This window comes from Myxine glutinosa, chromosome 4 (assembly GCF_964187855.1).
Source record: "Myxine glutinosa chromosome 4, kmMyxGlut1.1, whole genome shotgun sequence".
NCBI classification, from domain to species: domain Eukaryota; kingdom Metazoa; phylum Chordata; class Myxini; order Myxiniformes; family Myxinidae; genus Myxine; species Myxine glutinosa.
In genome coordinates this window covers 160375080-160398839 of record NC_136264.1, presented here as the reverse complement: position 1 = coordinate 160398839, position 23760 = coordinate 160375080, and the positions used below count along the sequence as shown (strand labels likewise).

General features: G+C 51.1%; 1 long non-coding RNA gene across 1 annotated transcript; it reads right to left on the bottom strand.

Moving 5' to 3' along the window:
- Positions 1–19228: 19228 nt before the first annotated feature.
- Positions 19229–19801, bottom strand: LOC144891566 (uncharacterized). Its single transcript, XR_013622997.1, has 3 exons — positions 19780–19801; positions 19617–19681; positions 19229–19302 (listed from the first exon to the last, which is right to left on the bottom strand). It is a non-coding gene; the product is annotated as an uncharacterized LOC144891566 (long non-coding RNA).
- Between the last annotated feature and the right edge of the window lie 3959 nt (positions 19802–23760).

Sequence of the window (23760 nt, the reverse complement as noted above, 5' to 3'; positions counted from 1 at the left end):
GTCATAACTTGACAAGTACAACACGTATCCGATCATTGTGAATATTTTTTCTCAGCAACTGTTGGTCTGATGGGGACTAAATTTTCACCATAGGAGCGCCTCCTCATGTAGAATATGTTAATAATAATAATGATGATATCATAGGTCATGTGGTACAGGCGCCATCTTGGAAAAACCGAAAAATGTTGCACCTCTATCTCCAAAACCGCTGCATGGAAAAAAAATTTGAAACATGGCTCATTGTAAAGAAATCCATATGGGGAATAGGTGTTGTTAACGGTGACGTCATTTGTGCCATAATTATGACGTCCTAATTCGACAGGGACAACGCTTAATCTGATCAGTTTGAAATGTCTTGAGCGTGATCTTTGCAACAATTATATCTGAGAAGATAAATGTATGATGTCATCGCTTACGTGGTGTGGCAGCCATGTTGGATCAAAGAAAAAATAAACGTTCAAAAACAGAAGAGTTGACTCACAACAAGTTGACTGCGCAAGGTAAGTATTCCATGAATACCATCTTGTGTTCTACTGTTTCTCCTCCAGTCTTGGCTCCCCCTTCTCTTTCATCCCTCCGTCTCTCCTCAGCCCCACAAAGTCACATGCATTCTTTCACTGAAACTCCTAAATTCTGGGCTCCACTGCTCACCTTCACTCTTTTGCTCCCCTCCTCTCCCACTTGTACAACCAATTCTTGCTCAGTTTGTTCAATACGACTCTTGCATTGAGGACTTCAATTTGGCAGAAGACTACCACCTCAAGTTATCCTTCTTCCTCACTTATCAATTCAAATTTCTTTCCTTTTTTCAATTCATGGTTTTGTCATCAAATCATTTCAGCCAAAAGCTGGTTGTGAATGGTTTTCAATATAAAATGAAGATCATTTGAGATCTTGACATCTGTCGGAATATGGCACTTCTTCAAAGATCAAAGTACAACTTTTTTGACTCCTTCGAAGTCATGAAATTTACATGATCTGCCCACTTGAGATCATTTCTGACAACAACTCCCAACAGTTTGACCTGCTGACTTTTCTCGAGTCTGACGTTAAGTTGGATCAGCAGTGGTGGCAGCTGGCGGCGAATAAATGACACCCGCATGACCTGGTGCTTGAATGGGTTAAGCTGCATCTTGGATTCTGTGCACCACGGTTCAAATTATGAGAGAGCTGTTGGGAGCGTGCACGGAGAGTCCATTTGACGTGACTCTGCCAACGTTAGGTTATCCATGTATTCCCACCTCCTGATGTCAGATGACTGGAGAGCATCATCGAAGAGGGCCAAGAAGATGAGCGGACCCAGTCTCGCTCCTTGTGGGACACCACCAGTTGTTGAGAGAGGCATACAAAGTCTCCCCTTGAAACGAAGCTGCTGGATGCGGTTTTGAGAGGAAGCTGCAGACCCACTGGATTAAGGACGGTCTTGCTCCCATCGCAGAGAGTTTGTTGAATTAAATTGAATCTGACACCAAGGAAGCATGATAAAGTCTAGGTTGGCCCAACCATCCTCTTAGGTTAGCATTCCCATCAGAACCCCCTGATTCATGATGTATGGAACCCAGATTAAACCCCAACATACCATATACACTGATGTCTATTGGTGTTTATGTCCTCCATGTGACTTGTGTGCAAGATACACTCTGAGCCTTTGGAGTTTAGATTAATGTGAAATAAAAAAGTTTAAATATTTGCGAATGGAATGAAAGGCACAATCATTTTACAGGGTGTTTCAAGAGTAAGAGTGTATTTGATGAAATACTAGTGTTTCATTTGTTTGTTAATCTTGAAATTAAAATGTGCGCTTGTTTACTTGCAGGAATCACTGAGTGACTCAAGTGAGATACCCACCACCTGAAAGACGCCTCGAGTGAACTTCAACGAGCCAGGATGCTGATGGTTTATTAACATCCGTTAGACTTAGTCCAAAACGGGGGCTTATGGATTGGGTCTTGTCCGTCTGTCCGTCCTTCTGTCCGTGCATCCGCAACCATATCTCGGAGACGTATGGACCAATTTTATTCATACTTTGCACAAAGAAAATACATGATGGTATGCGTATGCACATCATTTTGTTTCGCGATGCGATCAAAGATGGCCGACTGGTGGCCATTTTGTTACTTAAACTTGTCCTCAACCATTTCTTGAGCATGCATGGTTTGATTTTGTTCAAATTTCGGAGTCTATCCATGGTGTCTCGACTGAAGAGCTGAAGGTTATCATTTCAGAGGCTATCCATGGTATCTCGACTGAAGAGCTGGAGGTTATCATTTCAGAGGTTATCCATGGGATCTAGACTGAAGAGCTGGAGGTTATCATTTCAGAGGTTATCCATGGTGTCTCGACTGAAGAGCTGGAGGTTATCATTTCAGAGGTTATCCATGGGATCTAGACTGAAGAGTTGAAGGTTATCATTTCAGAGGCTATCCATGGTGTCTCGACTGAACGTCTCAAGGTTAACATTTCAGAGGCCATCCATGGCATCCAGACTGAAGAGCTGAAGGTTAACATTTCAGAGGCTATCCATGGCATCCAGGCTGAACATCTCAAGGTTAACATTTCAGAGGCTATCCATGGTATCTAGACTGAAGAGCTGAAGGTTAACATTTCAGAGGCTATCCATGGTATCTCGACTGAAGAGCTGAAGGTTAACATTTCAGAGGCTATCCATGGGATCTAGACTGAAGAGTTGAAGGTTATCATTTCAGAGGCTATCCATGGTGTGTCGACTGAACGTCTCATGGTTAACATTTCAGAGGCCATCCATGGCATCCAGACTGAAGAGCTGAAGGTTAACATTTCAGAGGCTATCCATGGCATCCAGGCTGAACATCTCAAGGTTAACATTTCAGAGGCTATCCATGGTATCTAGACTGAAGAGTTGAAGGTTATCATTTCAGAGGCCATCCATGGTATCTCGACTGAAGAGTTGAAGGTTAACATTTCACAGGCTATCCATGGGATCTAGACTGAAGAGTTGAAGGTTATCATTTCAGAGGCTATCCATGGTGTCTAGACTGAACGTCTAAAGGTTAACATTTCAGAGGCTATCCAGGGCATCCAGACTGAAGAGTTGAAGGTTAACATTTCAGAGGCTATCCATGGCATCCAGGCTGAACATCTCAAGGTTAACATTTCAGAGGCTATCCATGGTATCTAGACTGAAGAGTTGAAGGTTATCATTTCAGAGGCTATCCATGGTGTCCAGACTGAATATCTCAAGGTTAACATTTCAGAGGCTATCCATGGCGTCCAGACTGAAGAGCTGAAGGTTAACATTTCAGAGGCTATCCATGGCATCCAGGCTGAACATCTCAAGGTTAACATTTCAGAGGCTATCCATGGTATCTAGACTGAAGAGTTGAAGGTTAACATTTCAGAGGCTATCCATGGTATCTCGACTGAAGAGCTGGAGGTTATCATTTCAGAGGTTATCCATGGGATCTAGACTGAAGAGCTGGAGGTTATCATTTCAGAGGTTATCCATGGCATCCAGGCTGAACATCTCAAGGTTAACATTTCAGAGGTTATCCATGGGATCTAGACTGAAGAGTTGAAGGTTATCATTTCAGAGGCTATCCATGGTGTCTCGACTGAACGTCTCAAGGTTAACATTTCAGAGGCCATCCATGGCATCCAGACTGAAGAGCTGGAGGTTATCATTTCAGAGGCTATCCATGGTATCTCGACTGAAGAGCTGGAGGTTATCATTTCAGAGGTTATCCATGGGATCTAGACTGGAGCTGGAGGTTATCATTTCAGAGGTTATCCATGGTGTCTCGACTGAAGAGCTGGAGGTTATCATTTCAGAGGTTATCCATGGGATCTAGACTGAAGAGTTGAAGGTTCTCATTTCAGAGGCTATCCATGGTGTCTCGACTGAACGTCTCGAGGTTAACATTTCAGAGGCCATCCATGGCATCCAGACTGAAGAGCTGAAGGTTAACATTTCAGAGGCTATCCATGGCATCCAGGCTGAACATCTCAAGGTTAACATTTCAGAGGCTATCCATGGTATCTAGACTGAAGAATTGAAGGTTATCATTTCAGAGGCTATCCATGGTGTCCAGACTGAACATCTCAAGGTTAACATTTCAGAGGCTATCCATGGTATCTAGACTGAAGAGTTGAAGGTTAACATTTCAGAGGCTATCCATGGCATCCAGACTGAAGAGCTGAAGGTTAACATTTCAGAGGCTATCCATGGCATCCAGGCTGAACATCTCAAGGTTAACATTTCAGAGGTTATCCATGGGATCTAGACTGAAGAGCTGGAGGTTATCATTTCAGAGGTTATCCATGGTGTCTCGACTGAAGAGCTGGAGGTTATCATTTCAGAGGTTATCCATGGGATCTAGACTGAAGAGTTGAAGGTTATCATTTCAGAGGCTATCCATGGTGTCTCGACTGAACGTCTCAAGGTTAACATTTCAGAGGCCATCCATGGCATCCAGACTGAAGAGCTGAAGGTTAACATTTCAGAGGCTATCCATGGCATCCAGACTGAAGAGCTGAAGGTTAACATTTCAGAGGCTATCCATGGCATCCAGGCTGAACATCTCAAGGTTAACATTTCAGAGGCTATCCATGGTATCTAGACTGAAGAGTTGAAGGTTAACATTTCAGAGGCTATCCATGGTATCTCGACTGAAGAGCAGGAGGTTATCATTTCAGAGGTTATCCATGGGATCTAGACTGAAGAGCTGGAGGTTATCATTTCAGAGGTTATCCATGGTGTCTCGACTGAAGAGCTGGAGGTTATCATTTCAGAGGTTATCCATGGGATCTAGACTGAAGAGTTGAAGGTTATCATTTCAGAGGCTATCCATGGTGTCTCGACTGAACGTCTCAAGGTTAACATTTCAGAGGCCATCCATGGCATCCAGACTGAAGAGCTGGAGGTTATCATTTCAGAGGCTATCCATGGTATCTCGACTGAAGAGCTGGAGGTTATCATTTCAGAGGTTATCCATGGGATCTAGACTGGAGCTGGAGGTTATCATTTCAGAGGTTATCCATGGTGTCTCGACTGAAGAGCTGGAGGTTATCATTTCAGAGGTTATCCATGGGATCTAGACTGAAGAGTTGAAGGTTATCATTTCAGAGGCTATCCATGGTGTCTCGACTGAACGTCTCGAGGTTAACATTTCAGAGGCCATCCATGGCATCCAGACTGAAGAGCTGAAGGTTAACATTTCAGAGGCTATCCATGGCATCCAGGCTGAACATCTCAAGGTTAACATTTCAGAGGCTATCCATGGTATCTAGACTGAAGAATTGAAGGTTATCATTTCAGAGGCTATCCATGGTGTCCAGACTGAACATCTCATGGTTAACATTTCAGAGGCTATCCATGGTATCTAGACTGAAGAGTTGAAGGTTAACATTTCAGAGGCTATCCATGGCATCCAGACTGAAGAGCTGAAGGTTAACATTTCAGAGGCTATCCATGGCATCCAGACTGAAGAGCTGAAGGTTAACATTTCAGAGGCTATCCATGGCATCCAGGCTGAACATCTCAAGGTTAACATTTCAGAGGTTATCCATGGGATCTAGACTGAAGAGCTGGAGGTTATCATTTCAGAGGTTATCCATGCTGTCTCGACTGAAGAGCTGGAGGTTATCATTTCAGAGGTTAGCCATGGGATCTAGACTGAAGAGTTGAAGGTTATCATTTCAGAGGCTATCCATGGTGTCTCGACTGAACGTCTCAAGGTTAACATTTCAGAGGCCATCCATGGCATCCAGACTGAAGAGCTGAAGGTTAACATTTCAGAGGCTATCCATGGCATCCAGGCTGAACATCTCAAGGTTAACATTTCAGAGGCTATCCATGGTATCTAGACTGAAGAGCTGAAGGTTAACATTTCAGAGGCTATCCATGGTATCTCGACTGAAGAGCTGAAGGTTAACATTTCAGAGGCTATCCATGGGATCTAGACTGAAGTGTTGAAGGTTATCATTTCAGAGGCTATCCATGGTGTGTCGACTGAACGTCTCAAGGTTAACATTTCAGAGGCCATCCATGGCATCCAGACTGAAGAGCTGAAGGTTAACATTTCAGAGGCTATCCAGGGCATCCAGACTGAAGAGCTGAAGGTTAACATTTCAGAGGCTATCCATGGCATCCAGGCTGAACATCTCAAGGTTAACATTTCAGAGGCTATCCATGGTATCTAGACTGAAGAGTTGAAGGTTATCATTTCAGAGGCTATCCATGGTGTCCAGACTGAATATCTCAAGGTTAACATTTCAGAGGCTATCCATGGCATCCAGACTGAAGAGCTGAAGGTTAACATTTCAGAGGCTATCCATGGCATCCAGGCTGAACATCTCAAGGTTAACATTTCAGAGGCTATCCATGGTATCTAGACTGAAGAGTTGAAGGTTAACATTTCAGAGGCTATCCATGGTATCTCGACTGAAGAGCTGGAGGTTATCATTTCAGAGGTTATCCATGGGATCTAGACTGAAGAGCTGGAGGTTATCATTTCAGAGGTTATCCATGGTGTCTTGACTGAAGAGCTGGAGGTTATAATTTCAGAGGTTATCCATGGGATCTAGACTGAAGAGTTGAAGGTTATCATTTCAGAGGCTATCCATGGTGTCTCGACTGAACGTCTCGAGGTTAACATTTCAGAGGCCATCCATGGCATCCAGACTGAAGAGCTGAAGGTTAACATTTCAGAGGCTATCCATGGCATCCAGGCTGAACATCTCAAGGTTAACATTTCAGAGGCTATCCATGGTATCTAGACTGAAGAATTGAAGGTTATCATTTCAGAGGCTATCCATGGTGTCCAGACTGAACATCTCAAGGTTAACATTTCAGAGGCTATCCATGGTATCTAGACTGAAGAGTTGAAGGTTAACATTTCAGAGGCTATCCATGGCATCCAGACTGAAGAGCTGAAGGTTAACATTTCAGAGGCTATCCATGGCATCCAGGCTGAACATCTCAAGGTTAACATTTCAGAGGCTATCCATGGCATCTAGACTGAAGAGTTGAAGGTTATCATTTCAGGGGCTATCCATGGTGTCTAGACTGAACGTCTAAAGGTTAACATTTCAGAGGATATCCAGGGCATCCAGACTGAAGAGCTGAAGGTTAACATTTCAGAGGCTATCCATGGCATCCAGGCTGAACATCGCAAGGTTAACATTTCAGAGGCTATCCATAGTATCTAGACTGAAGAGTTGAAGGTTATCATTTCAGAGGCTATCCATGGTGTCCAGACTGAATATCTCAAGGTTAACATTTCAGAGGCTATCCATGGTATCTAGACTGAAGAGTTGAAGGTTAACATTTCAGAGGCTATCCATGGCATCCAGACTGAAGAGCTGAAGGTTAACATTTCAGAGGCTATCCATGGCATCCAGGCTGAACATCTCAAGGTTAACATTTCAGAGGCTATCCATGGCATCTAGACTGAAGAGTTGAAGGTTATCATTTCAGAGGCCATCCATGGTATCTCGACTGAAGAGTTGAAGGTTAACATTTCACAGGCTATCCATGGGATCTAGACTGAAGAGTTGAAGGTTATCATTTCAGAGGCTATCCATGGTGTCTAGACTGAACGTCTAAAGGTTAACATTTCAGAGGATATCCAGGGCATCCAGACTGAAGAGCTGAAGGTTAACATTTCAGAGGCTATCCATGGCATCCAGGCTGAACATCTCAAGGTTAACATTTCAGAGGCTATCCATAGTATCTAGACTGAAGAGTTGAAGGTTATCATTTCAGAGGCTATCCATGGTGTCCAGACTGAATATCTCAAGGTTAACATTTCAGAGGCTATCCATGGCATCCAGACTGAACATCTCAAGGTTAACATTTCAGAGGCTATCCATGGTATCTAGACTGAAGAGTTGAAGGTTAACATTTCAGAGGCTATCCATGGTATCCAGACTGAAGAGCTGAAGGTTATCATTTCAGAGGCTTTCCATGGTATCTAGAATGAAGAGTTAAAGGTTAACATTTCATAGGCTATCCATGGTATCCAGACTGAAGAGATGAAGGTTATCATTTCAGAGGCTATCCATGGTATCTCGACTGAAGAGCTGAAGGTTACCATTTCAGAGCCTATCCATGGTATCCAGACTGAAGAGCTGTAGGTTAACATTTCAGAGGCTATCCATGGTATCCAGACTGAAGAGTTAAAGGTTAACATTTCAGAGGCTATCCATGGTATCCAGACTGAAGAGCTGAAGGTTAACATTTCAGTGGCTATCCATGGTATCTTGAATGAAGAGCTGAAGGTTAACATTTCAGAGGCTATCCATGGTGTCTAGACTGAAGAGCTGAAGGTTAACATTTCAGAGGCTACCCATGGCATCTAGACTGAAGAGCTGAAGGTTAACATTTCAGAGGCTATCCATGGTATCCAGACTGAAGAGCTGAAGGTTAACATTTCAGAGGCTCTCCATGGTGTCTGGACTGAAGAGTTGAAGGTTAACATTTCAGAGGCTATCCATGCATGGTATCTCGACTGAAGAGCTGAAGGTTAACATTTCAGAGGCCATCCATGGTATCTTGAATGAAGAGCTGAAGGTTAACATTTCAGAGGCTATCCATGGTATCTCGACTGAACAGCTGAAGGTTAACATTTCAGAGGCTATCCATGGTATCTAGATTGAAGAGCTGAAGGTTAACAATTTCAGAGGCTATTCATGGTATCTCGACTGAAGAGCTGAAGGTTATCAATTTCAGAGGCTATCCATGGCATCCGGACTGAAGAGCTGAAGGTTAACATTTTAGAGGCTATCCATGGTATCTCGACTGAAGAGCTGAAGGTTAACATTTCAGAGGCTATCCATGGTATCTCGACTGAAGAGCTGAAGGTTAACATTTCAGAGGCTATCCATGGTATCTAGACTGAAGAGCTGAAGGTTATCATTTCAGAGGCTATCCATGGCATCCAGACTGAAGAGCTGAAGGTTAACATTTCATAAGCTATCCATGGCATCCGGACTGAAGAGCTGAAGGTTAACATTTTAGAGGCTATCCATGGTATCTAGACTGAAGAGCTGAAGGTTAACATTTCAGAGGCTATCCATAGTGTCTAGACTGAAGAGCTGAAGGTTAACATTTCAGAGGCTATCCATGGTATCTCGACTGAAGAGCTGAAGGTTATCATTTCAGAGGCTATCCATGGCATCCAGACTGAAGAGCTGATGGTTACCATTCCAGAGGCTATCCATGGTGTCTAGGCTGAAGAGCTGAAGGTTAACATTTCAGAGGCTATCCATGGTATCTAGACTGAAGAGCTGACGGTTAACATTTCAGAGGCTATCCATGGCATTTCGACTGAAGAGCTGAAGATTATCATTTCAGAGGCTATCCATGCCATCCAGACTGAAGAGCTGAAGGTTACCATTTCAGAGGCCATCCAAGGTGTCTAGACTGAAGAGCTGAAGGTTAACATTTCACAGGCTATCCATGGCATCCAGGCTGAAGAGCTGATGGTTACCATTTCAGAAGCTATCCATGGCATCCTGGCTGAAGAGCTGAAGGTTACCATTTCAGAAGCTATCCATGGCATCCTGGCTGAAGAGCTGAAGGTTACCATTTCAGAAGCTATCCATGGCCTCCTGGCTGAAGAGCTGCAGTGAATGTTTCAAAACATGTGAAGACGCATCCAAATTTGACCACAAATGAACGGGTCGCACTTTCAGGAATTACTTATAAATTTGCTGCAACTGTTGAAGAATTTTCAAAATCGAATCCTCTTTTACCTCTGGATATGTCTATGTTGTATTTTACAATAAATACGTTTCTCTGAAAGACTTGTCTTTTTGAACAAGAGGTGTTAAGTTTCGACTGCACGGTTTCTTCTGGGACACACCCAGAAGCCCGCATGGTTGTATACATACAAATACGGTTGTATACATGTATTTGGAATTTTACCTGACATTTTAGATAGATGGTTGTGGTTGTTGGTATAAATCAACACAACCTTAGGATAGCTGCAGGCATTCCTCAGGGCAGTGTAATTGTCCAACATAGTGGTCTTTCGCTTGGATGGGAGCATAATAAATAACACTTCTGAAGCTTGATTATATCCAGGACAGAGCTGCTCAAACCAACATCCATCCTCGGTCTCACTCAATGATCTGTGGTTGCAGTGTGTACTATCTACATAATGCAGCAGTTCATCCTACCTGTTCTAACCTGTACTGCACCATCAAGAACTATATCAAGAATCACCACCAAAAATCTTTACTGCTATTACTTATACTAGGGCATGCCCGTACTATATATAAGCTAGGACGTGCCCGTACGTGGGTGCCCGTTCCTTGCCAAAAAAAAAAAAAAAAAAAAATTTGTGTAGGGGTGTGTGTGTGTAAACATCCTAGGGCGTGCCCGTACGTGGGTGCAAAAAAACATGCGTGCAAACAACAACAACAAAAAAAAACTTTGAAACCACGTGGCAGTAACGACCACAGAACCCCCCCCCCCTCTATTTACATGAATGGTTTGGTCCATTCGCAACGACCACAGAACCCCCCCCCCCTCTATTTACATGAAATGGTTTGGTCCAAAGCGAACGGCTTGCGGTGTTTGGTAAAGAAATCGCCATAGCTCGGTAACTACTTGTCCGATTAATTTCAAACCTTGAAAAGGCACATCCTCGGGTCCCCAGCAATATACCTGGCAAGTTTCAAGTATATCGGACCGGTAGTTGTCGAGAAACAGCGGTCACAGACAAACATACACACATACACACATACAAACACACATACACACATACACACAGAGATTAATGGAATTATAGATAGACTAGGGCATGCCCGTACTATATATAAGCTAGGACGTGCCCGTACGTGGGTGCCCGTTCCTTGCCAAAAAAAAAAAAAAAAAAAATTTGTGTAGGGGTGTGTGTGTGTAAACATCCTAGGGCGTGCCCGTACGTGGGTGCAAAAAAACACGCGTGCAAACAACAACAACAAAAAAAAACTTTGAAACCACGTGGCAGTAACGACCACAGAACCCCCCCCCTCTATTTACATGAATGGTTTGGTCCATTCGCAACGACCACAGAACCCCCCCCTCTATTTACATGAAATGGTTTGGTCCAAAGCGAACGGCTTGCGGTGTTTGGTAAAGAAATCGCCATAGCTCGGTAACTACTTGTCCGATTAATTTCAAACCTTGAAAAGGCACATCCTCGGGTCCCCAGCAATATACCTGGCAAGTTTCAAGTATATCGGACCGGTAGTTGTCGAGAAACAGCGGTCACAGACAAACATACACACATACACACATACACACATACACACATACAAACACACATACACACAGAGATTAATGGAATTATAGATAGATTATTTTAATGACCCGATTTAATCCCACCTTCTTATGGAGTCAGCCATGTGAATTTTCCCTCTCCACACCTCTATCCTAAGCATCCTCTCTCATATACCTCTCTATCACCTCCTTCCATCTCAAGTCTGTTTTACCCCCTTTGCCTCTTGCCATTTGCATCTTCCTGCTGAACATTCCCTCTATACATAAACATCATCACATACTGTCAGTATAATGTGCATATGTAATATGTATATGTTTTTTTTAAAGGTTTTTACGTAGCTTCTAATAACATAAAGCAATTTGCTCTCTCTTTTGTTTGATAGTGCAAATGCATAGTTGTTTGCACTATAAAACGCTAGGGGGTGCTGTGACATTAATTATATGAAAAATGGGTCGATCCCAACTCCTCTCCGCTCATCGCATACCAACCACCCGGCTCCAATATCTCTTCCACTCCACTTAACTCGGTGGTCCCCAAACTTCTCTCCCTTCTCTTCCCACTCCCACACACCCCACATATATATATATATATATATATATATATATATATATATATATATATATATATATATATATATATATATATATATATATATATATATATATATATATATATATATATATATATATATATCTCATCCACCTCCAATCTTTTCTCTTTCTTTCTCAAATGATTCCACATTTGTGGGGAGGGGAGTCAAAGAAGAGTTTTTGGTTGGTCCTGGATTGTTGGAGGAGTTCAATGTGAACATCGGTTTGAGGCAGGGAAGCGCTGTCAGCCCACTCCTGATTATCATGGTGATGGAGCTGGTAAGCAGGAAAAGGTGAACATGAGCGGTAGTACAGGGAGTATGTTGTATGCAGACGATGTGGCTGTTGTGGTGGAGAGTGGGTGGGAGATGCAGGAAGTACTGGGGGAGTGGAAGAAAGCATTTGAGAAACAAGGGCTGAAAATGAGCATTGAGAAGACGGAGGTGATCTGGGTTAGGCAGCAGAGAAAATAAATGAATATCGGTTTAGAGGGAAAGGAATAATAGCAAAGTAATAATATCCAAATCAATCAATGAGCACTGTTATTTTTATTTGCTGGTAGAGAAAGTGGAAGAACCCTTTTGATCATATTTATTTATGGGAATGAAATGGTTTATTGCAAAAATCATGAAAAAACTAGAACAATGCGACTGTGTCGCCAATATGCCTCCCCATAGTCCCACAATGGGTAGATGCCATCACTCTGCATATGTATGAGTAGAGGATCACATTTGTGAAGTTTCGTGTTGATCGATAAGTTTCGTTTTTATATCCAAGATGGCTGCCAAACCACGTGACCTATGACATCATCATTTAAAAAATATATGCAACAGTGCTGTTAGATGATATTTTTAAAATTTCGCATAGATAGGGTGAGCAGTTTTAGAGATGTAATTATTTAATATTTCCTTCAATCCAATATGGCTGCCAAACCATGTGACCTATGATGTCATAAATTTAATATTTCAATACAAATGGGTCATAGATCATGTGCATGCAATTTCAGATTTTTAGGATAAGGAATTCGATTAAAACATTTTGGCTGGTATACCACTTCATCTGTGATATCATTATCATGCTTTTGTTCCCCATTGGGAGTACTTGACAATGTGCCAATTTCAAATTTTTCCATTCAGCAGTTTCTGAGAAATAATTTTTTAATTATTTGCTTTTAATCCAAGATGGCTGCCATACCACGTGACCTATGACGTCACAATTATCATAAAAACATTCTGCATGGGTGTCACTCCTACTCTGAAAGTTTTATCTCAATCGGACATATGCTTGCTGAGAAAAACGAGGTTTATCCCGTATGGACGGACGGACAACCCGAAAACATAATGCCTCCGGCGACTTTGTCAGCGGAGGTATAAAAACGTATCGAGTTTACCGACCGGGGGGGGGGGGGGGGGCAGCAGGAGGGACGGGGAGGGGGCAATGGGGGATTGGGCGTAACCCTACCTCACTACTATACTCACCGAATATGACGTAGAGGTAGTACGTATGTACATTACTATAGTGATCTGTCTCTACGCAACTAGCGACATTGACGAAGTTGGAAAGGATAATATGGACACAAGGTTGCACCCACGCAGGCAGGTATGGACGCAGACATGCCGAGATAGATCTGATTTTATATTATATATTCTTCATTATGTCTCTGAACCAAAGAGAGTCATAATGGGGGAACTGTGCAGGATTTGTGGCTGAAAAGCGTCGGTACGGCATCATGTTTCAGCAATTTCCGTGGCTTGTTTCTCAGGTAGTGAGCCTGTTGACCAAATACGAATGCTGATGGCTCAAAGTGGTCTTCGTAACCATGATATTTTGAATGAACATACGTTTTGATGTTTACTTGGGTTGTTCCTAGGTTTTTCAACCACAAAGCACAGAATTGTTGACGATCTTTTCGTGGGTTGGGGATATCAACTTTTGAGTTCTGTGGGCAAATTTCTCGACGATTGGAACAGTTAAAAGTTTGGCAAATGGGCATTTTAAATGCTAGAATAATTTATGATGAAACGCAGACGTACATGTCCGGTCAATCGAGTGGTACACCCGTGACGTCACGTGAAGACGGAAGTACCTCATTTGCATAACGGAGGTGAAAATGGTTCGATTTAAAAAAAAACTATTATCCGGGTGTTTAGTCTCCCAAAATGTTTTTTATGCTAATTGGTCAGGGATATCATCCTTTTAAACATATATCTTGAAAAAAAATGATGATTGCGTCCTTTTAACAATTACATATATTATTATATTGTAGGACCTATGCTCCAACGTAAATCGGAAGAATGGACGCGACAAAAAGCTGGAATTCGTCCGAGTTTCTTTCTTGTGTCAAATCAACTCGGGTACTCTGAAAAGCCCGTTTATCGGGCAGCAATATATATACACATTATCCCGGAGCGTTTGCCCGGGAAAGGCGAGAGGGGGCGTGCCCGGGCGTCCTGGGCGAACCCTGGAAAGGCGAGCCTGGACATGCCCGGGCGTCCTGGATGAGGCCTGGCAAGTCGAGAGCGGGCATGCCCGGGCGTCCTGGACGAGCCCTGGAAAGGCGAGGCTGGGCGTGCCCGGGCATTCTGGGCGAACCCTGGAAAGGCGAGTCTGGACATGCCCGGGCGTCCCGGACGAGGCCTGGCAAGTCGAGAGCGGGCATGCCCGGGCGTCCTGGACGAGCCCTGGAAAGGCGAGGCTGGGCGTGCCCGGGCGTCCTGGGCGAGCCCGTCATGGTGATCGCTCCGCGTCCTCGGTAGGTGCAAGGCAATTGTGTATACCCAGCGGAAGCCGCTACACATGTCCCCCCAGAATCGACTTGCACCGGCAGGGTCAATTTAAGGGGGGTCCTGATGACCCGGCCGAAGCGACCCCTGGCGGGTCGTGGGGGGGGGGTCCGGTGTGGTGGTGGGCGGTCGAGTGGGGGGCACCGTGGACGGGGGGCGGCCTCGCCGCGGCGGAAGGGCCAACCGTGGCGGTTGGTCGATGTCCACGTGCGCCGGCCTGAGGCGGTCCACCGCATTCCGGTCCGACCTGCCGCCGATGTCGATGACGAACGACTTGTCGTCCCGTCGCAGGACCCGGAAGGGCCCGTCGTACGGCGGCCGGAGTGGCCCCCAATGTGCGTCATGACGCACAAAAACATACTCCGCTGTGCGAAGCGCTGGGGGGACGTAGGACTGGGGGTCACCATGGTGGGACGTTGGCACGGGGGCAAACCGTCGGGCGGTCTCCTGGAGGTCCGAGCGCTGGTGAGCTGCGGACCAGGGACTGGTAGCGTCGGGCACGAATTCGCCCGGGACGCGTAGCGCCTGGCCGTAGACAAGCTCGGCGGTGGACGCCCGGAGGTCCTCCTTGGGGGCCGTGCGGAGGCCCAAAAGGACCCACGGCAGCCGGTCGGCCCAACCGCCGTCCTGAAGGCCGGCCATGAGCGCGGCCTTTATGGAGCGGTGGAATCGCTCGCACAACCCGTTGGCTTGGGGGTGGTAGGCCGTAGTACGGTGGAGCTTGACCCCCAGGTTGCGGACGACCGCGCCCCACAGCTCGGAGGTGAACTGCGGTCCGTGGTCCGATGAGATGTCCGCCGGAACGCCGAAGCGGGCGACCCAGGTGGCGATGAAAGCCTGCGCCACGTCGGCGGTGGTGGTGGAGACGAGGGGAACGGCCTCCGGCCACCTGGTGGTCCTGTCCACCATGGTGAGCAGGTGTGTGAAACCCTGTGATGGGGGGAGGGGGCCCACCAGGTCCACGTTGATGTGGTCGAAACGTCGTTCGGGCACGGTGAAAGGTGCCAGCGGGGCCTGGGTGTGTCGGTGGACCTTGGCCTGTTGGCAGGCTGTGCAGGTGCTGGTCCAATCGCGGACGTCCCGTCGAAGGCCGTGCCAGATGAACCGCGCCGACACCAGCTTCTGGGAAGCTTTCCGGCCCGGGTGGGAAAGGCCGTGGAGGGAGGCGAAGATGCGGCGTTGCCAGGTAACGGGCACGATGGGGCGAGGCTGGCCTTGGGAGACGTCGCAGAGCAGGACAGTGTCCGCGAAGGGGATGTCGGCCAGGCGGAGGCCCGTGTCCGCCGCCCGGAGGGCTTGCACCGTGGTGTCGGTGGTTTGGTCCACCGCCATAAGCGCGAAGTCCACGCCGAGGTGGACCGCGTTCGCGCTGGCCCGAGAAAGACAGTCGGCCACGGCGTTGTCTTTGCCGGCGACGTGCCGGATGTCCGTGGTAAACTCCGACACGGCGGAGAGGTGGCGCTGTTGGTGGGCCGACCACGGCTCCGTGACCTTGGCCATTGCGTAAACCAACGGCTTGTGGTCGACGAACGCCGTGAAGGGTCGGCCCTCCAGGAGGTGGCGGAAATGGCGAATGGCCAGGTGTAGACCGAGGTGCTCACGGTCAAACGTGCTATATTTGAGCTCGTTCGGCCGGAGTTGCCGGCTGAAAAAAGCGAGTGGCTGCCAAACCCCGTTCACCCATTGCTCATGTACGGCGCCCACCGCGTAGTCGGAGGCATCCGTGGTGAGGGCGATGGGAGCGTTGAGCACCGGGTGAGCGAGCAGTGTTGCGTCGGCGAGGGCCCGCTTTGAGCTTTTAAAGGCCGCGTCCATTGCTGCAGACCAGACGACGTCGTGCTTGGCCGGCTTGCCCCGGAGGGCTTCGTAGAGGGGCCGCATGAGTTGAGCAGCGCGGGGCACGAAGCGGTGATAGAAATTCACCATTCCCAGGAATTCCTGCAGGGCCTTTATGGAGCGGGGACGCGGAAACGTGGTGATGGCCTCGACCTTGGTTGGCAGCGGCACGGCCCCGTTCTTGGTGATGTGGTGGCCCAAAAAATCAACGGCCATCGTGCCGAAGTGGCATTTGGCCGGGTTGACGATGAGGCCGTGCTCGCTGAGGTGCCCGAACAGAGTTCGGAGGTGGAGGAGGTGCTCGGCCCGGGACGTGCTGGCGACGAGGATGTCGTCCAGGTAAACGAAGAGGAACGGCAGGTCGCGCAGCACGCCGTCCATCAAGCGCTGGAACGCCTGAGCCGCGTTCTTGAGGCCAAATGGCATTCGCAGGAATTCGAATAAGCCGAACGGCGTGATGACGGCCGTTTTTGGGACGTCGGCCGCCCTCACAGGTACCTGGTGGTATCCCCGTATTAAATCGATCTTTGAAAAAATGGCCCGTCCTGCCAAACGGGCGGAGAAGTCTTGGATGTGCGGGATCGGATACCTGTCGGGGGTGGTAGCGTCGTTAAGGCGGCAGTAGTCGCCACATGGGCGCCAGCCGCCCCCTGGTTTTGGGACGATGTGTAGTGGCGAAGCCCACGCGCTATCGGAGTGTGGTATCCCCGTATTATATCGATCTTTGAAAAAATGACCCGTCCTGCCAAACGGGCGGAGAGGTCTTGGATGTGCGGGATCGGATACCTGTCGGGGGTGGTAGCGTCGTTAAGGCGGCGGTAGTCACCACATGGGCGCCAGCCGCCCCCTGGTTTTGGGACGATGTGTAGTGGCGAAGCCCACGCGCTATCGGAGCGCCGCACGATGCCGAGGTGTTCCAAAGCGTCGAACTCGGCTTTGGCCATGGCGAGCTTGGCTGGGTCGAGCCGGCGGGCTCTGGCGTAGACCGGCGGGCCCGTGGTTGGTATGTGGTGCTCGATCCCATGTCGTACTGCGACGGCCGAAAACGTCGGCCGCGTGAGGGCCGGGAACTCCGTGAGCAGGTGAGCAAACTCGTTCACCGCCGGGAGGGCGCATGCCAGCTCGGTCGGAGCGGAGCTGCTCAATGTACATGCCAGGGAGCTGAAGGTCTCGGCGTTGATGAGGCGACGCCGTTGGACGTCCACCAGCAGTCCGTGTGCGCAGAGGAAGTCGGCGCCTAGCAGAGCCATGGGCACGCTTGCGGTTACAAAAGTCCAATTAAAGCGTTGGCCGCCGAAGCAGAGGGTGACGTTGCGTGGGCCGAAGGTGCGGATGGCCGATCCGTTGGCCGCAACCAAGGAGGGGCCGCAAACCGCGGACTGCCTGTCCTGATCGGAGGCGGGTATGACGCTCAGTTGGGCGTCGGTGTCACACAGGAAGCGCCGTCCGGACGCTTTGTCCGTGATGAAAAGTAAGTTGCCCGTGTGGCCGGCGCTCATGGCTGGTAATGAACGCCGGCCCGGCCGTTTCCCGGCTTGCCGAAGGTGCACGGGGGTCGGCATGTCCGGGCCTTCTGTCCGAACCTGGCATGATAATAACACCACGCCTGGTCAGGTGGAGGCCCCGGTCGTCGTGCTGGAGGTGGTTGGCGTGGCGTAGCGGCCACCAATTGCGTCGGCAGTTCGGTCGTCGACCGTGCCGGGTGCTCGGGCGCCATGGGCGTTGCTTCGGACGGCGGTGGGCTCCAGGTCGCTGCTCCAATGCGTTGGCCTGCCGCGGAGATCTTGTCGGCTTCCCTGGCGAGGGCGCGGGGATCCGTGATCGTCGTGCTTGCCAGGGCGAGGCGTACCGGGCTAGGCAGCTGATGGAGGAACAGCTCCTGGAACAGGAATGCCGGAGAGTGCTCGCCGAGCAGCGAAAGCATGTAGTCCATTCGCTCGGACGGGCGCGTGTCGCCAAGCTCGGGCAGGTCGAGCAGGCGCCGTGCGCGTTCCGCTGATGAGAGGGCGAAAGCGTCGAGGAGGAGCTTTTTAATCGCGTCGTATTTGTCAGCGGCTGGTGGGCTCTCGAGGAGGCTCAGGGCGCGGGCCGCGGTGGCTGAGCCGAGTGCTGCTACCACATGGTGGAAGCGGGTGTCGTCGGCCGTGATGCCTCGCAGGGCGAACAGGGAGTCCGCCTGGGCAAACCAAACCGCCGCGTGAGCCTCCCAGAAGGTAGGCAGTTTGAGGGCAACTGCCGTGTCCATGTCGGGTCACCAATGTAGGAGCTATGCTCCAACGTAAATCGGAAGAATGGACGCGACAAAAAGCTGGAATTCGTCCGAGTTTCTTCATTGTGTCAAATCAACTCGGGTACTATGAAAAGCCCGTTGATCGGGCAGCAATATATATACACATTATCCCGGAGCGTTTGCCCGGGAAAGGCGAGAGGGGGCGTGCCCGGGCGTCCTGGGCGAACCCTGGAAAGGCGAGTCTGGACATGCCCGGGCATCCTGGACGAGGCCTGGCAAGTCGAGAGCGGGCATGCCCGGGCGTCCTGGACGAGCCCTGGAAAGGCGAGGCTGGGCGTGCCCGGGCGTTCTGGGCGAACCCTGGAAAGGCGAGTCTGGACATGCCCGGGCGTCCCGGACGAGGCCTGGCAAGTCGAGAGCGGGCATGCCCGGGCGTCCTGGACGAGCCCTGGAAAGGCGAGGCTGGGCGTGCCCGGGCGTCCTGGGCGAGCCCGGCATGGTGATCGCTCCGCATCCTCGGTAGGTGCAAGGCGATTGTGTATACCCAGCGGTAGCCGCTACAATATCGTTAATATCAATAATACAATAGTAAAAACTAGCAGAGGTCGCTTCGCTGACTGGAATATTAAGAGAGGGGGAAGAGAGAGAGAGGAGGGAGAAGACAGAGGGGTGTTGGAGAAACAGAGAGGGGTGGAAGTTGCTTTCATCCTACTAAATGTTGCCTCCATTATGCGCAGGTGTGAAACACTGCTTGCCTTGCCCTTGCTCAGGGTTCGGAACCAGTTTTCATTATATTGCTGTGCACACTGAGGATTACTCAGAAGACGAGATCCAATATTGCCAAAGCACAAGGAACAGCAGCCATACGTTGTACATTCCTACATGTCCACCATGGTTTGCTTTGTCGTGCAGGGACGTCTCTTTTACTCACCTCACATGGAAGGAAACACGGAATATCATTTTGCTTGTAACAGTCATAGTAATGCTTCGCAAATTCTGCTGAGAAAAAATTGAGTTACAAGCAACACGTGATTGTGTCCAGCAGACAAAAAGTATCTACTTTTGATGTCCCAAAATGTGATGCGGCGACTCACGTTTGGGTTTCTGGGCCGTTGGAGAGAAAGGCGTGGCTTGGCTGAAAGGCGGTGCTTATGACGTGTGGGAGAGGAGGGAAGGCGTGGCCTGTAGAATGGGCGGAGCTTATCACCCACGGCCACAGCCACAAACTCAGCTTTATATATCTATACCAATACTAAAAGAGAGCCGTTTGTCTGTCAGTCTGTGTGTGCCTGTCACCATTTTTCTCAGAGATGGTTTAACAAATCTTTGTCAAACGTTCAAAGGTTCATCAGTAAGTGCTGGGGAGTGTTTTAAGCAAAAAAAAAAAAAGAAAAAAAAAGAAGATTATTTTGGAAAAAAATAGTTCTTTTTTTGGGGTGCGATTTGGGAGGGATTTAAAAAGATTGTTCAATGGTGCCTGAGCCTTTGTAGCTATGTGAAAGGTAATATTAAATTATCCGTGTGTGTGTGTGTGTGTGTGTGTGTGTGTGTGTGTGTGTGTGTGTGTGTGTGTGTGTGTGTGTGTGTGTGTGTGTGTGTGTGTGTGTGTAATATAATATTAAAGCGCGGCGTTACGCGCGCTGCTTGTGAGCAAGGAGGAAGCGGACAAGCGGTAACATATAAACGTCTTTATTGTAAGAGCACACTGTAACACTGAACTGCTCCGGTCTGGTCGCCCGGTGTATATCATGAGGCCACGCCTACCCCTCGGGCGTGGCCACCGCCCACTTGGTGCGTGGAATGATGTCACCACGCCAGTGGGCTTTTGTGTCCGCCACACGCGCCCCCCCAGAATTCCCGCGCACCTGGAGGGCCAGTTTGCGGGGCAGACGAATGACCCGGCCGAAGCGCCCCCTGGCGATCGGCGGCGTCCGGGGTGCAGGGATGCCAGGTGGGATGCCCCTGGCTGCCCCTGGGATGGGTGCAGGACCGGGGGGCGACGTGGCGGCGGGGCTGGGCGGTGCCGGGGGTCCGCCCGCAGGAGGGCGGCCCCGACGTGGGGGTCGGGCCACTGGCGGTGGATGGTCCACATCGAGGTGGGCCGGCTTGAGGCGGTCTACCGAAACGCGGTCAGGAGTACCGCCGATGTCCAGGGTGAAGTGCTTCGCCCCGGTCTCCAGCACGCGGAAAGGCCCGTCGTACGGGGGCCGCAGTGGTGTCCGATGGGCATCGTGGCGGACGAAGACGTACTCCGCCGTGCGAAGCTCCGGGGCGACGTGCGTCGGTGGGTGCCCGTGGCATGCCGTTGGCACCGGGGCGAACCTCTGGGCGGTCTCTTGCAGAGCGGAGCGCTGCTGTGCTCTTTGCCGTGGAGTCGGGGAGGAACTCGCCCGGCACCCGCAGCGGTTGCCCGAAGACCAACTCCGCCGCGGATGCACGCAGGTCCTCCTTGGGCGCCGTCCGGAGGCCCAGCAGGACCCAGGGGAGCCTGTCGACCCAGCCGCCGTCGCGGAGGGTGGCCCGGAGCGCGGCCTTCAATGAGCGGTGAAATCGCTCACACAGGCCGTTAGCCTGGGGGTGGTAGGCCGTGGTTCGGTGCAGCCGGACCCCGAGCCCCTGCGCAACCGCCCCCCAGAGCTCCGAGGTGAACTGGGGGCCGCGGACGGATGAGATGTCTGAGGGGGCGCCGAACCGGGCGACCCAGGTGGCGATGAAAGCCTGCGCGACATCGGCCGCCGTTGTCGACGCCAAGGGCACGGCCTCCGGCCACCGGGTGGTGCGGTCCACCATGGTGAGGACGTAGGTGAAACCCCGCGAGGGGGGCAGAGGTCCCACCAGGTCCACGTGGACGTGGTCAAACCGGCGTTCCAGCACCGTGAACGGGGCCAACGGGGCCTGGGTGTGCCGGTGCACCTTGGCGCGCTGGCACGCGAGGCACGTCCTGGCCCAGCCGCGGACGGCCTTCCGGAGGCCATGCCAGACGAACTTGTCGGCGATCAGCCTTTGGGAGGCCCTCGCGCCCGGGTGGGACAGGCCGTGGATGGCGTCAAACACCTGGTGCTGCCAGCCCGCGGGCACGATGGGGCGAGGACGCCCGAGGGAGACGTCGCACAAGAGGGCCGCGCCCGCGCCGTCGAACGGCACCTCGGTGACGCGGAGGCCCGTGACGGCGGTCCACAAGGCCTGGACGTCGGGGTCAGCGGCCTGGTCCGCTGCCATCCGGGCATAGTCGATGCCGAGGTGGACTGCGTGGGCGACGGCCCGGGAAAGGAAATCCGCCACCGGGTTGTCCTTCCCCGCGACGTGCTGGATGTCCGTCGTGTACTCAGACACGGCCGAGAGGTGACGCTGCTGCCGGGCCGACCACGGCTCGGTGACCTTGCCCATCGCGAAGATCAGCGGCTTGTGGTCGACGAAGGCAGTGAACGCACGGCCCTTGAGCAGATGGCGGAAGTGCCTGACCGCCAAGTGAAGTCCGAGCAACTCGCGGTCGAAGGTACTGTAACGGCGTTCGGGCGGGTGAAGCTGCCGGCTAAAGAACGCCAGCGGTTGCCAAGTTCCACGCACCCATTGCTCGTGCACCGCGCCCACCGCGTAGTCCGAGGCATCGGTGGTGAGGGCGATCGGTGCATCGGGCGCCGGGTGCGCGAGCATGGTGGCGTTAGCCAAGGCGAGCTTCGCGCCCGTGAACGCCGTGTCCATCTGCTCGGTCCAGGTAACGTCGCCTTTGCCCGGCTTACCTCGGAGAGCTTCGTGCAGGGGGCGCAGGAGCTGGGCGATACGGGGCAGGAACCGATGGTAAAAGTTCACCATGCCCAGGAACTCCTGCAGCCCTCTGATCGTGCGGGGGCGCGGAAACCCCTTCACCGCCTCCACCTTGGCCGGCAGGGGGACGGCTCCGTGCCTGGTGACACGGTGTCCCAGAAAATCGATTGAGGCGGCGCCGAACCGGCACTTTGCGGGGTTCACAATCAGGCCATGCTGGCCCAGGCGTTCGAAGAGCGTGCGGAGGTGGCGTAGGTGCTCTTCGCGGGACGCGCTGGCGACGAGGATATCGTCCAGGTAGACGTAGACAAAATCCAAGTCGCGCAGGACGCTGTCCATCAGTCGCTGGAACGCCTGAGCCGCATTCTTCAGACCGAAGGGCATGCGCAGGAACTCGAAGAGTCCGAATGGCGTGATGACCGCCGTCTTCGGGACGTCCTCCGGCCTGACGGGGACCTGATGGTAGCCGCGTATGAGGTCCACCTTCGAGAAGAAGGACCTGCCCGCCAAACGGGCGGAAAAGTCCTGAATGTGGGGGACGGGGTAGCGGTCGGCAGTCGTGGCGTCATTGAGACGGCGATAGTCCCCGCACGGTCGCCATCCCCCGCCGGGCTTCGGCACGATGTGCAGCGGCGACGCCCAAGCGCTCTCTGAGCGCCGAACGATGCCGAGTCGCTCCAGGGTAGCGAACGCCGCTTTTGCCACCGCCAGCTTCGTCGGCTCGAGGCGGCGTGCCCGGGCGTAGACCGGTGGCCCGACGGTGGGGATGTGATGGGCCACCCCGTGCTTGACGGCCCCCGCCGAGAAGGTGGGCCGCGTGAGGGCCGGGAAGCCGGCGAGGAGGCGGGTGAATGCGTCCGCTGCCGGAAGCGTACAGACCAACGTGGCCGGAACCGAATCGTTCGGCAAGCCGCTTGGCAAGCCGCTCGTTGAGCTGGGCAACGCACAAGCGAGCGAGCTGAACGTCTCGGCCTGGACAAGCCGTCTGCGCTTGACGTCGACCAGGAGCCCATTAGCGCACAGGAAGTCCGCACCAAGCAGTGCCATGGGCACGTCGGCGGTGACGAACGTCCATCGGAAAACCTGCCCTCCAAACCGCAGAGAGAGGCAGCGTTTTCCGTACGTACGGATGGGCGTCCCGTTTGCGGCAAGCAGCACGGGGCCCCCACCCGCGGCGTGCTTGTCTGACGTGCCGGCGGGAATGACACTCACCTGCGCTCCCGTGTCGCACAGGTAACGGCGCCCGGAGAAGGTGTCCGTTATGAACAGCAGGCTGCTCGAACGGCCGGCGCTCATCGCCACTATTGAGC